Source organism: Castor canadensis, chromosome 5 (assembly GCF_047511655.1).
Source record: "Castor canadensis chromosome 5, mCasCan1.hap1v2, whole genome shotgun sequence".
In the NCBI taxonomy this organism is placed as follows: Eukaryota; Metazoa; Chordata; class Mammalia; order Rodentia; family Castoridae; genus Castor; species Castor canadensis.
In genome coordinates this window covers 8,979,745-8,993,079 of record NC_133390.1, presented here as the reverse complement: position 1 = coordinate 8,993,079, position 13,335 = coordinate 8,979,745, and positions in this window count along the sequence as shown.

The following is a 13,335-nucleotide window of genomic DNA, read 5'->3' as shown; positions in this document are numbered from 1 at the left end:
GAGAAATTTACTCTGGTTCTTGAATGAAAAGTGTTTCAGCATTAAACATTGTTTCTGGGTGTTTCAGTGAGGGTGCCTCAGGAGGAGATTAGCATTTGAATTGGTGGACTCAGTAAATTGCCCCTCCTTATGTGGGTGGGATTATCTATTCAGCTGAGAAACTGAAAAGGATAGTTTAGGTGGGGCTCAGTTAGGGGTTATGCTGCTGGTCTCTAAACTTTTGTTATGGTGATAAAAGGAGAAGAATGAATAACAACTATTTAGTACAGTACCTGGCAAATGAACTTTCAAAAGTTATCAGCTACTAAATTTATTATTATTATTTTAATATCATTATTACTGTTAATCTAAAACATCCCTTTTCTTCCCTCTTGTGATTAAATGAATGGCTTCTGGCTGAGGGACATGGGCAGAGATGACACAACCCAATTGTGGGCCTCACCCCTCTAAAAATCTCTCTGTGATTAACCTAGAAGGTAACACACACACACAGGAAATCAATGCGAGTCAACTTCTGTATAGCTATCCTTATCTCAACCAGCAAAAACCCTTGTTCCTTCCTATTATTGCTTATACTCTCTCTACAACAAGATAAGGGCAAAATAGTTTCTGCCGGGTATTAAGGGGGTGGGGGGGGGGGAGAGGGAGGGGCTGGAGTGGGTGGTAAGGGAGGGGGTGGGGCAGGGGGAGAAATGACCCAAGCATTGTATGCACATATGAATAATAAAATAATAAATAATAAATAAAAGTCTCTCTGTGATCCTCCACAGTTTCTCCATTTTGGCCTGTCTGCTGGACAATGCAGAAGACCCTGATGAAAACCCAAAGACACTAAATGATGAAGAGCCACAAAACAGAAAGTTGTTGTGTCTTGTGCAGATGCTCCTCAGCTGACAATGGGGTTATGTCCCAGAAAACCTATCGTAAGCTGAAAATTTGGGAAGCTGAAAGTGCATTTAAAATATATCACCTATAGGACAATAATAGAACCTACCTTAAATAGACTCACAGATGTACATTCACCTACAGTCTTGGTCAAATTCATCTAAAACCAAGTCTATTTTATGACTGTTTCATGTAATTAATTGAATACTATATTGAAAGTAAAAATCGGATGGGTTGTATTTGTATACTTTTGTACCATAATAAAGGCAAAAAGATCTTCAGATGAATCGGTACAAATTGGGGAGCATCTGTGTGTGTGTGTGTGTGTGTGTGTGTGTGTGTGTGTGTGTGTGTGTATGAACAAGTAAGGCCCCTGACTGGGCATCCACATCTGTTATACAAACAAAAAGTATATTTTTATTATGTTAAACCACTGAGATATTGGAGTTTGACTATTAGAATGACAAGTGATTCTTATTGGAATTAATACACATGTTTAGAGGGACTGTTCCCTTCTTGGTAAATTTTTTAGAAGGACCAAAGATTTTTGCAAAATAATTTAGAACAAGAGGATCATGGTTCAAGGCCAGCCTGGGCAAAAAGTTAGCAAGATCCCATTTCAACACATTAGCTGGCCATGGTGGGGCTTACCATCCACCCATGTGGGAGGACATAGGTAAGAAGATGGCAGTCCCATGCCAGCTACAGGCAAGAACCCAACACTATATCAGAAAAGTAAGTAAAACATAAAAAAGGCTGAGCAACAGGATTCAAGTGCAACTTTCTAGCAAGCATGAGACCCTGAGTTCAAACCCCAGGAGTACAGTCAGGACTTAGAGGGTCAGGAACCACAAACTGTAAAGCTATCAACACAAGTTACTCCTCTCACTCTCTCTCTCTGGCAGTGCATGGAATCTTATTTCTGATTCTTTTTTTAAAAAGCATATTTCTTTTTTAATTTGCATAATTTTTAATTCATTTATTCATATGTGCATACATTGGGCCATTTCTCCTCCCTGGCTGCCACCCCCTTTCTTTCCCCTCCACCCCCTCCTCGCTTCCAGGCAGAACCGTTCTGCCCCTTTCTCCAATTTTGTTGAAGAGAAGACATAAGCAATAATAAGAAAGACAAAGCATTTTTGCTAGTTGAGATAAGGATAGCTTTACTGAGAGATTCCTACCATTGCTTCCATGTACAAGTGTGTTACAACCCAAAATGATTCATCTCTACCTACCTTTTCACTAGTTCCCAATCACCTTCCCACTTTGACCTCTGTCGCTTTAAGTTTTCTGTGTAAGCTCCTCTGCAGGGATATTAAACACTTTCAAATTTTGGGTTTCCTACCTATCCCCATACCTCCCCAATGTGCTCTCCCCTTAGCATGTGACCCAAGTCCAACAACATTGCTCCATTTGCCCTAGATCTAAAGTCCACATATGAGGGAGAACATACGACTTTTGGTCTTTTGGGCCAGGCTAACCTCACTCAGAATGATGTTCTCCAATTCCATCCATTTACCAGCGAATGATAATATTTCGTTCTTCTTCATGGCTGCATAAAATTCCATTGTGTGTAGATACCACATTTTCTTAATCCATTTGTCAGTGGTGGGGCATCTTGGCTGTTTCCATAACTTGGCTATTGTGAATAGTGCCGCAATAAACATGGGTGTGCAGGTACCTCTGGAGTAACCTGTGTCACAGTCTTTTGGGTATATCCCCAAGAGTGGTATTGCTGGATCAAATGGTCGATCTATGTTTAGCTTTTTAAGAAGCCTCCACATTGTTTTCTAGAGTGGTTGTACTAGTTTACATTCCCACCAACAGTGTAAGAGGGTTCCTTTTCCCCACCCCCCGCATCCTCGCCAACACCTGTTGTTGGTGGTGTTTTTGATGATAGCTATTCAAACAGAGGTGAAGTGGAATCTTAGCGTGGTTTTGATTTGCATTTCCTTTATTGCTAGAGATGGTGAGCATTTTTTCATGTGTTTTTTTTGCCATTTGAATTTCTTCTTTTGAGAAAGCTCTGTTTAGTTCACTTGCCCATTTCCTTATTGGCTCATTGATTTGGGGAGCATTTAGTTTTTTAAGTTCTCTGTATATTCTGGTTATCAGTCTTTTGTCTGGTGTATAGAAGTTTTTAATTTTATGAAGTCCCATTTGTCCATCCTTTCTCTGAGTTGCTGAGCTGCTGGGGTTCTATTGAGGAAGTCCTTACCTGTATCTTTTACTTCTAGAGTATTACCTGCTCTTTCCTGTACTAACTTCGGAGTTTTGGGTCTGATATTAAGGTCCTTGATCCATTTTGAGTTGGTAATAATACAGGGTGATAAACATGGATCTAGTTTCAGTTTCTTGCAGATGAATAACCATTTTCCCAGCAACATTTGTTGAAGAGGTTGTCTTTTCTCCATCTTATATTTTTGGCAACTTTGTCAAAAATAAGGTGGGCATAGCTGTGTGTATTCATATCTGGATCCTCTATTCTGTTCCATTGGTCTTGATGTCTGATTTTGTTTCAGTACCATGCTGTTTTTATTGGTATTGCTTTGTAATATAGTTTGAAGTTGAGTATTGTGATACCTCCAGCACTGGTCTTTTTGCTAAGTATTGCCTTGGCTATTTGCAGTCTCTTGTGTTTCCAAATGAACTGTAGGGTAGATTTTTCAATCTCTGTGATGAATGTCATTGGGGTTTTGATGGGAATTGCATTAAACACATAGATTGCTTTTGGTAGTATAGCCATTTTTACTATGCTGATTCTACCAATCCATGAGCGCGGGAGATCTCTCCACCTTCTGTAGTCTTCCTCGATCTCTTTCTTCAGGGGTTTGTAGTTCTCCTTATAGAGTTCATTCGCATCCTTTGTTAAATTTACTCCTAGGTATTTGATTTTTTTTGAGGCTATTGTAAATGGAATTGTTTACATATAATCTTCTCAATTTGTTGGTTGTTGGTGTACAGAAAAGCTAATGATTTTTGTAAGTTGATTTTGTATTCTGCCACCTTGCTGTACCTGTTTATGGTGTCTAGGAGTTTTGGGATAGAGTTTTTTGGGTCTTTAAGATATAGGATCATGTCATCTGCAAATGGGGATATTTTGACAGTTTCTTTACCTATTTATATTCTTTTTATTTCTTCTTCTTGCCTAATTGCTCTGGCTAGAAATCCCCGTACTATGTTGAAAAGGAGTGGGGATAGTGGGCACCCTTGTCTTGTTCCTGATTTTAGAGGGAATGGTTTCAGTTTTTCACCATTAAGTATGATGTTGGCTGTAGGTTTTTCATAAATAGCCTTTACAATGTTGAGGTACTTTCCTTCTATTCCTAGTTTTCTTAGAGCTTTTATCATGAAGTGGTGTGGATCTTGTCAAAGGCTTTTTCTGCATCTATTGAGATGTTCAAGTGGTTTTTGTCTTTGCTTCTATTAATGTGCTGTATTACATTATAGATTTGCATATGTCAAACCACCCCTGCATCCCTGGGATGAAGTCGACTTGGTCATGGTGAATGATCTTTCTGATATGTTATTGGATTTGGTTTGCCATTATTTTATTGAGGATTTTTGCATCAATGTTCATTAAGGAGATTAGCCTATAGTTCTTTTTGTCTGATTTTGGGATGAGAGTAATATTGGCTTCATAAAATGAGTTAGGCAGTGTTCCCTTTCTATTTCATGGAACAGTTTAAGAAGAGTTGGTATTAGTTCTTCTTTAAAGGTCTGATAGAATTCAGCAGAGAATCCATCAGGTCCTGGACTTTTCCTTTTTGGGAGACTCTATTGCTGCTTCAATTTCATTTTGTGTTATAGATCTATTCAGGTGATTAATATCGTCTTGGTTCAATTTTGGATGGTTATAAGTATCTAGAAATTTGTCCATATCTTCAAGATTTTCAAATTTATTAGAATATAGTTTCCCAAAGTAGTCTCTTATGATTTCCTGGATTTCTGTGGTGTTATCTCCCCTTTTGCATTTCTGATTTTACTGATTTGGGTTTTTTCTCCCCTCATTTTAATCAGGTTTGCCAGGGGTCTGTCACTCTTGTTTATTTTTTAAAAAACCAGCTTTTTGTTTCATTGATTCTTTGTATTTTTTCTTGTTTCTATTTCATTAATTTTGGCCCTTATTTTTCTTATTTCTCTCCTTCCACTTTATTTTGGGATTTGTTTGTTCTTGTTTTTCTAAGAGTTTGAGATGTAGCATTAAGTCATTGATTTGAGATCTTTCTGTCCTTTTAATATATGTACTCATGGCTATAAACTTTCCTCTTAGGACTGCCTTTGTTGTGTCCCATAGTTTCCGGTAAGTTGTGTTTTCATTTTTATTAAGTTCCAGGATACTTTTAATTTTCTCTTTTATTACATCAATGACCCATTGATAATTGAGCAGTTTGTTGTTCAGCTTCCAATTGTTTGCATGTTTTTTACTGTTGTTTTTGTTGTTGAGTTCTAGTTTTAATGCATTGTGTTCAGATAGAATGCTTGGGATTATTTCTGTTTTCTTATATTTGCTGAGGCTTGCTTTGTGTCCTAAGATAATGATCAGTTTTGGAGAGGGTTCCATGAGTTGCTGAGAAGAATGTATATTGTGCAGAAATTGGATGAAATATTCTGTAGACATCAGCTAGGTCCATTTGATCTATGGTATGACTTAGCTCTAGAATTTCTTTATTGCTTTTTTGTTTGGATGACCTGTCTACTGGTGATAGGGGGGTATTAAAGTCTCCCACTACCACTGTTTTGGGGTCTATATATGCTTTTAGGTCCTTCAAGTATGTTTGATGAAATTGGGTGCACTGACATTGGGTGCATATTGGTTGATAATTGTTACTTCCTTTTGGTGTATTTCCCCTTTTATTAGTATGGAGTATCCTTCTTTATTTCATTTGATCAATGCAAGTTTGAAGTCTACTTTGTCTGAGATAAGTATTGCTACTCCTGCCTGTTTACAGGGCCCATTGTCTTGGTAAATCCTCTTCCAGTCTTCCTAAGCCAGTGCTTACTTCTGCCAATGAGATGGTCTCCTGTAAACAACAGATTGTTGGATCTTCCTTTTTAGTCCAGTATGCCAAACAGTGTCTTTTGATGGGGGAGTTAATTCCATTAATATTCAGTGTTAGTATTCAAAAGGTATGTGGTGAGTCCTGTCATTTAGTTGTCTTTGTTGTTTAAGGGTTTGATTGTGTGCAGCTGAATCAATGTTATTCTCTGATTCCTTGTCTTTTCTTCTTCTGTGGTTTGGTATTGTCTGTCTTTTCATGGTTTTATTTTCACTTTCTGTGTGCAGAATTCCTTGAAGAATCTTTTGTAGTGGTGGCTTGGTGGCCATATATTGTTTTAGTTTCTGCTTATTTATCTTGGAAGACTTTTATTGCTACATCTATTTTGAATGATAGTTTTGCTGGGTAGAGAATCCTAGAGTTGAAGTTATTTTCATTTAGTGCCCAGAATACCTCACTTCATGCTCTTCGTGTTTTTAAGGTTTCCGTTGAGGAATCTGCTGTGATTTTGATGGGTTTACCTTTGTATGTCATTTGTTTTTTCTCTCTTACAGCCTTCAATATTCTTTCTCTATTCTCTGTGCTTGTTGTTTTAATGATAATATGTCATGGGGTAGTTCTGTTTTGGTCAAGTCTGTTTGGTGTTGTGGAGGCTTCCTGAATGGGCATAGCTTTCTCTAGATTTGGGAAATTCCCTGCTATTATTTTGTTGACTATATTATGAATTCCTTTTGCTTGCACCTCTTCTCCTTCTTCGGTGCCCATGATTCTCAGGTTTGGTCTTTTGATGGAGTTGGTGAGTTCTTGCATATTCCTTTCACAGGTCTTAAGTTGTTTGATTAATACATCTTAAGTTTTTCCTTGAATTTCCATTTCATCTTAAAGTTCTGAAATTCTGTCTTCCACTTGTTCTAGTCTACTGGAGTGACCTTCCATTGTGTTTTGTATTTCCGTTTCATTCTTTTTTTTCTGAAGTTTTCCATATCATGGGTCACTTCCTCATTAATATTGTCAATTTTCATGTTTAATTCATTTATCTCTCTATTTATAGTGTCCTCTGTTTCACTTTGATGTTTATTTAGGGCTCTTATAAAGTTCATTTTTTTGTTTCTGTGTCTTCTCATATTCTTTATTTTTGGTGTCTTGGAATTTCTTGAGTGCCTCTTGTATGTTTTGATTGATCATGTCTAGTAACATCTCCATGAAATTCTCAGTGATTACTTTCAGGATTTATTCTTTCAGGGTGTTCTTGTGGGCTGTGTTGGGTTCCTTGGCATAGTTTATCTTTGTTTTGTTGGAGCCTGGAACTGGGTATCTGTTTTCTTGATTTCCCTCTGAAACCTGTATTAAATTATTTTTTGGTGGAGAATGGTTTCCATCCCTTTTTCATCTTCCTATCACTCCACTTGGTACTGTGTAACTATGTTCTTGATAGTCAATTGGTGGTTTCAGTCACCTGTTTTCTTTCCCTTGGTTTAATTTTGTTTTGTGGGTGTGTTGGGTTTTAGGTTAGTGTATGTATGCTATTTCTGTCCCTGGTCTGTGTGTAACTTAGTATTAACTAACTCACAATAGTAAAACTAACAAAACAAAATAAAACAAAACAAAAAACCAAAGAAATCAACAGAGAGAGATGGACAAACACACACAAACAAACAGGAAACAAAACAAACACACAAAATGATTCCGGGTTCAGGAACAATAGAATTTCAGTCTTAGTAGTTCTGGTGTTACTCCTTCAGCATCCAGTCTTGGTGCTGGTATTTAAGCAGAAGCTCTGTCTGAGTCTTGCCAGGTGGTCAGGGAGTTTTGCCAGTTTTTTTCTTCCTTCAGTGGCAGCTGCTTAGTGAGCTCCTCCCTCAATGAGGTGTGGCAGTTTGAGTTTGTATATTGCCCTCAGGTTCCAGAAAACAGCTCTGTAGCCCACCAGCTATCCTGCTTTTGAGTTGGGTTTTCACTGTGTTGGTTTATTGGGGGCTTGTTTCTTTGCCTTGCCCACTTTCTCTGGGGCAAGGTCCAAAATCTGTCAGCCAGCTCCCTGCTGTCAGTGTATTATGCTGGTTTGCTGATTGTTTTTCAATTTTGCAACATCGTTTGACTTTGGATGTTGCTCACTGGCTCAGGAGATGAACTTTGTGGACCACTACCTTCCCTATTTCAGGCAGTGGCTTATCACCAGCCTGCTGTCAGCCCGTCTGCCTTTCCAGACTTTGTTTACTGAAAGTTCAGGTGGAGATCAACTCCTTGCTCCTCCCCGTTTCTCCAGTGCTCTTACAGCACCCTGCTCCCTCTGCATATTCTTTTTCAGTTTCTTAATTATTATTCAGGGTTTTTTGTGGGGTGAGTGGTTAGTCTGTCCAGGGGGCTATGCTGGTTTATCCCAGGTGTGGCTGTGGGAATACTGCATGATGCTTGGTGCAGATGTCTCCCAAGCAGATTTGGAGCTGGCATCTGCTGGCGTAGGAGCTCTCCTGTTTTCTCAGTGTAACATAGTATGGAGAAGTTTTCTATGGGCTGGGGGTTCAGGGGTCGAACTTTTGATTCTTCTTGGTGCTTTTTTCTGCCAAGTGTGGCTCCAACATCTCAGCAAGATTCTTGATTTACAGAGCTCATGCTGTCTGCTTCTGCCCTCTAGTCGCCATCTTGGAGCCTCCTTATTTCTGATTCTTACTGCATGCTTTTCATTCATGTCTTTCTGTCTCAGGCTGGCCTTCTCTGCTTCTCCTGACACCTGGGCCAGAGCCAGCTGCTTCAGACAGCCCTAGAAACCCTCACAAAGAAGATGACTGGTTCAAATTTACCCCCTGATCCAATCATCAATGGCTGAGGGAAAGGATCACCTTGCATGATATAGTTGGTTACCATAGTAGAGAGGGTGGTCAAAAGGTGTGCTTAGTAAGGCTGACTGAACTAGGCAGAACTATTGCTTCACTGTCTAGGGTAGGTATTAATGGAATCAATGCTTCATGTGTTATTTTGTAAGTGTCCCATTGTTCTTACAACTTGCCCTTTAATTTTTTTAAAAAACGTATACTTAGCGGAAAAGTCTTTTTGCTTATCTGTTACGATTAAGCCAACGCTAGAAAATTTCATCTTTAGATTTTTAGTATATTATTTTTAAAGTTGTTTTAGGTTCACAACAAAATTGAAGGGAAGGTATAGAGGTTTCCCATGACTCCCTACACCCATACATGCATAGTGTTCTGTGTTATCAATATTCCCTATCAGAGGGGTATCTCCATTATGATCAGTAAACTTACTTGGACAAATCATAACCACTCAAAGCTCACAGTTTACTAAGAATTTTATCTTAGTTATTAAGCCCTTATAGCTGGCCCTCCATATCTATGGATTCTGCACCTTGGATTCAACCAACTGTGGATCAAAAGTGTGTAGGAAAAGATTGTGTCTGTACTGAACACATATAGATTTTTTTCATTATTCCCTAAACAACACAGTCTAAAAGTATTTACACTGTACTGGGCATTACAAGTAATCCAGGGAAAATTTTAAGTACAAGGAAGAATATGTACAGGTTGCATCCAAATTCTGCAACATTTTATATAAGAGACAAGCATAATTTTGGGTTGTGGGTGGGGGTTGGAAACAATTCTCCTCAGATATTGAGGGATGACTGTATATTACAAGCTGATAAGGCAAATTTTATCATTATATCACCTCTCTTCTATTGAACATTACTCAAGCATAAGTAGAACGTTTTGTTGAAATGTCTGCAGTTTCCTGTTGGCCTCGATGCATAGACAAGAACAATTTATCAGGAACCGATCTCCCTACACCTAGGTAATGCAAAGTATGCAGTGCGTTTGCAACACGTTGATGTTGCTTTCATTCTGAACAGGACTATGCTTTAAGCTTCGGCAAGCGAACCTCCCCTGGGTTCACACACATGCTCCCATTTGAATTATTTTATGCTGTAGCACTCAGCCAGATTCCTCCACTAACTCCCGGGCTGGATTCTTGGCCACATTAGGGATGGATCAGCAGAAGCTGTTTATCTCTCCGGAGAGCATAAGCTGTTGTTTCTTATCACACTTAGCACTCCCTTTTCAGTGACATAAACTAACAGTCATTTTCATCAAGTAACTGCCATTGAATTCCTGGTGCCAGGCAACTAAGGATGAACCCAAGGATAGAATGGCTGTAGAGAAAAATTAGTGATATGAAATTTGGCAGTATGTCTTGGAGCTTTCATAAGCAGGGATGACAAAGCCCCACCAAAGAAAGAGAAGAACTACAGACTCCTTAGAGAGAGAGGTTACAAGGGGATTTCTCAGGAAATACCTCTGTGATGTGGAGAAAAGACCGGAGAGGGAGAGGGTGACACAGATTGAAAGAACACAGGAAGATGGTATCCCCTAAAAGTAAGTGAGGGTTGTGTTCTGTTTTCTCTGAAATTGAATCTGTGTGTTTGAGAGACAGACTAGACATGACACTAGGAAGTGAAGATGTGTCCAGAGAGGGTAGGGCTTACAGCATGTCTGAATTTGTTGGTCATGACTGATGTCAGGGCCAAGTCAGAACTATAGAAACTTTACATGCAACAAGTGCAAAAACTGAACCCGAGTGGCTCACCACTTCACGGGCAGACCGATGACTCTCAAAAGATTAGGAACAGAGTAGTATAAGAAATCTCAGTAACCAAATTTCCATTGTCCATTGTGTGTTATTTACTACTTTCAGTTTATTTGCTGACAGCCTTGCAGTAGAGAGAGCTAAAGGGAGGGAGGCTCCCACCCTGCCTTTCCCATCCAGAAGAAGTCCCAGGGACATCCACAGGGACCAGCTTGCCAACAAACTAATAAACACACCCGTAGCTTTTACTAAGGAATAGCAAGGCAGGAAGCAAGGGATCCACATCCTCACCAGAACCCAAGAAGAAGAGAGTATCATTGTTGTAGTATAAAAGAAGAAACTGAGGCTCAGACAAGCTGTGGGACTTGGCAAATTCAGGGTATGGATCCTGTTCTCTATGGCTGTAAAACCCACTTGGAAACACGGGTACCTACTGCTCCTTCACTGTGTAGGACAATCAAGGAAGGTGCCCTGGACTCTGATTACATGAATGAATCCAATGTGGTATAAGAATAAAGAATAATTTTGGTCTTCCTTGCTTGCCTTTGATGCTTTATGATGTAGACGTCTTTGGTTGTGATGGTTGGGTCAGAGAAATTATTCCTGGATTGTTCCACCCCTCCCAGAGATGTGCAGTCAGGGGGCCCTGCAGGCAGCAGCATCACATGAATATGGAGAAGAATCATCAGAGCCTTGTCTGACTTTTATATAGACTCTTGGTAGGAGCTTAGAGGCTTGGGTGCTTCCCAGGAATAAGAATGGTAGAACAAGGGCGCAGATGTAGCAGCATGGAGCAGGACTGTGAGAGCCTTAGCTTGACACTAACCAAGGGCTCTGTTCCCATGGTGCTGGGCTTGGGTATGGGGGAGCACTCCCTGCACAGTACTGACAAAGAGATGACGGGCTAAATGAAGCAAAGACACCAGAGGAACTGCATCATGTTAGTGTCTTTGGGACAAGTTTTCCAAAATATTCTGGTTTCTGCTGCCCACCTCCAGCATTTTGAAATTCAGCAGAACCAAGATTATTGGCAACCATCTGCTGCAGACTCCTTAAGAGGCTATCTTATCTTATCAACCCTAATGACTCAGAGAAACACATGACAAAGAGGGGTGACAGCATCATTGGGATGGAATCTGGGTTGTCTCCCAGTGGCAGAGGATTCCATGGTGATGTGACAGATGTTGATGTGGCCCACTTGCTGGGCTTTATTATGGGACTCTCTGTCCTCAATCTTCACCTCTGCCTTCTATGGTCCCAGGAAAAACAGATCTTCCTCATCCTGAGATCATTTCTGTGCTTCTCAGCCTCCTCTACCTCATTGTGCTGTGCTTGTGACCTCTGGTCGTTCAAAGTCATAGACTCAACAAAAGACAGCTCTATGTACCATTGGCCATCTGGACCACACCCATCCTATTCTCCCAGCAGTGACTACAGTTTGTGGATAGTTTGTTGTTACAGAAAACTCATTCTGGGTTTCTTCAGAGTTCATGGACTTTGGGATGCAAATTCTAGCAGGGATAAGAGCCTGCATAGGTAATTAATACATGACTATAAGTGAACCAATTAACAGATCTCATTAGACAATTATCTTTTTAGGTCTTCTACCACACAGCCAAAACCCATGTGGAAGTCCAGCCAATGGCCCCAGACCACTCATGGCACATCAGGCCTCTGTGCTTCCGTAGGAACATGCAGTGTTTCAAACTCACCATGTTATAGGTTGGAACTTGCTCAGGAAATAAACCCACCTGTGTCAGCAAGAAGCAGATACTACCTTAACCCTATGTAGAGGATAAAAATAGGTGTGGGATTTGAGTTTAAGCCTGGGGTAGACAGGGCTTCTAAGGACCCTTGGTTCCTAGGTTATATGCCTTATATTCCCAGCGGGGGATTCAGAATGGTCTGCTGTATGAAAACAATGGCCCCTTGTAGGTGAGGCTGCAAGGTGGATATTGGGGACAGGAGCTAGATGACAATATCTGGAGGAGCAGCAGGTCTGCAGGGCCAATGAGATCCATGGACCCCAAAGTGTCTTATCCTTGCTTGGGACACACAGCGAGAGGCTTTGTCACTTGAGGACATGGGCAGTTGGTATCATCAGAACATCCTGTGACCAGGTGGGATAAGGGCATGTCCAAAGAGTCAAGAGGACCCAGAAAAGGGAGAAGAAACTGTATCCAGGTATAAGGACCTCCCCCAGGTGCTGCCCTGATGATAATAGGTCACCTGCTGTATCAAGGTGTCACCTTGGAGAGGAAAACTTGGCTATTCAGAGACAGGGTGTAATGAGAGGCACTAGAAGAAAAACCTTGAAGGACTTGTCATTTGTCCAAAAAAAGTGACATTAAAATGAGGTACATATCAGGGGATTGATGTGAACATCTAGAGATATGCTACTCAATAGAATAGCTGCTAGGTGCATGTGGCAATTAAGACTAAAATTAACCAAAATTAAACAAAATAGAACATTAATTTCCTTAGTTGCACTAAACATACCTCAAGGGTCCAGTAGCCCTGTGTGGCTAAGGGCTACCACATTGGACAGAACAGATACAGAGCATTTCTATCATTGTAGAAAGTTTCATGAGAACATGCAGGTCTAAAACATCAGCCCCAGGATAGCAGCCTCTTCTGTCTTAGTCACAGCTGTATTTTCAGGCACCTAGAGAGAGCCCAGCACAGAAGTGAATACAGTCAAGGTTTTCCCTGAAGGACAGCTTTCCCAAATATGGCCCAAATCAACCTCTCCAGGCTTTGGTTCTCATTATTTATTCATTCAGTAAGCATTTATTTATATTTATTGAGTGCCTTTGATGTGCCAGGTGCTCTGCTAGATGCTGAGGATGAAAAATAA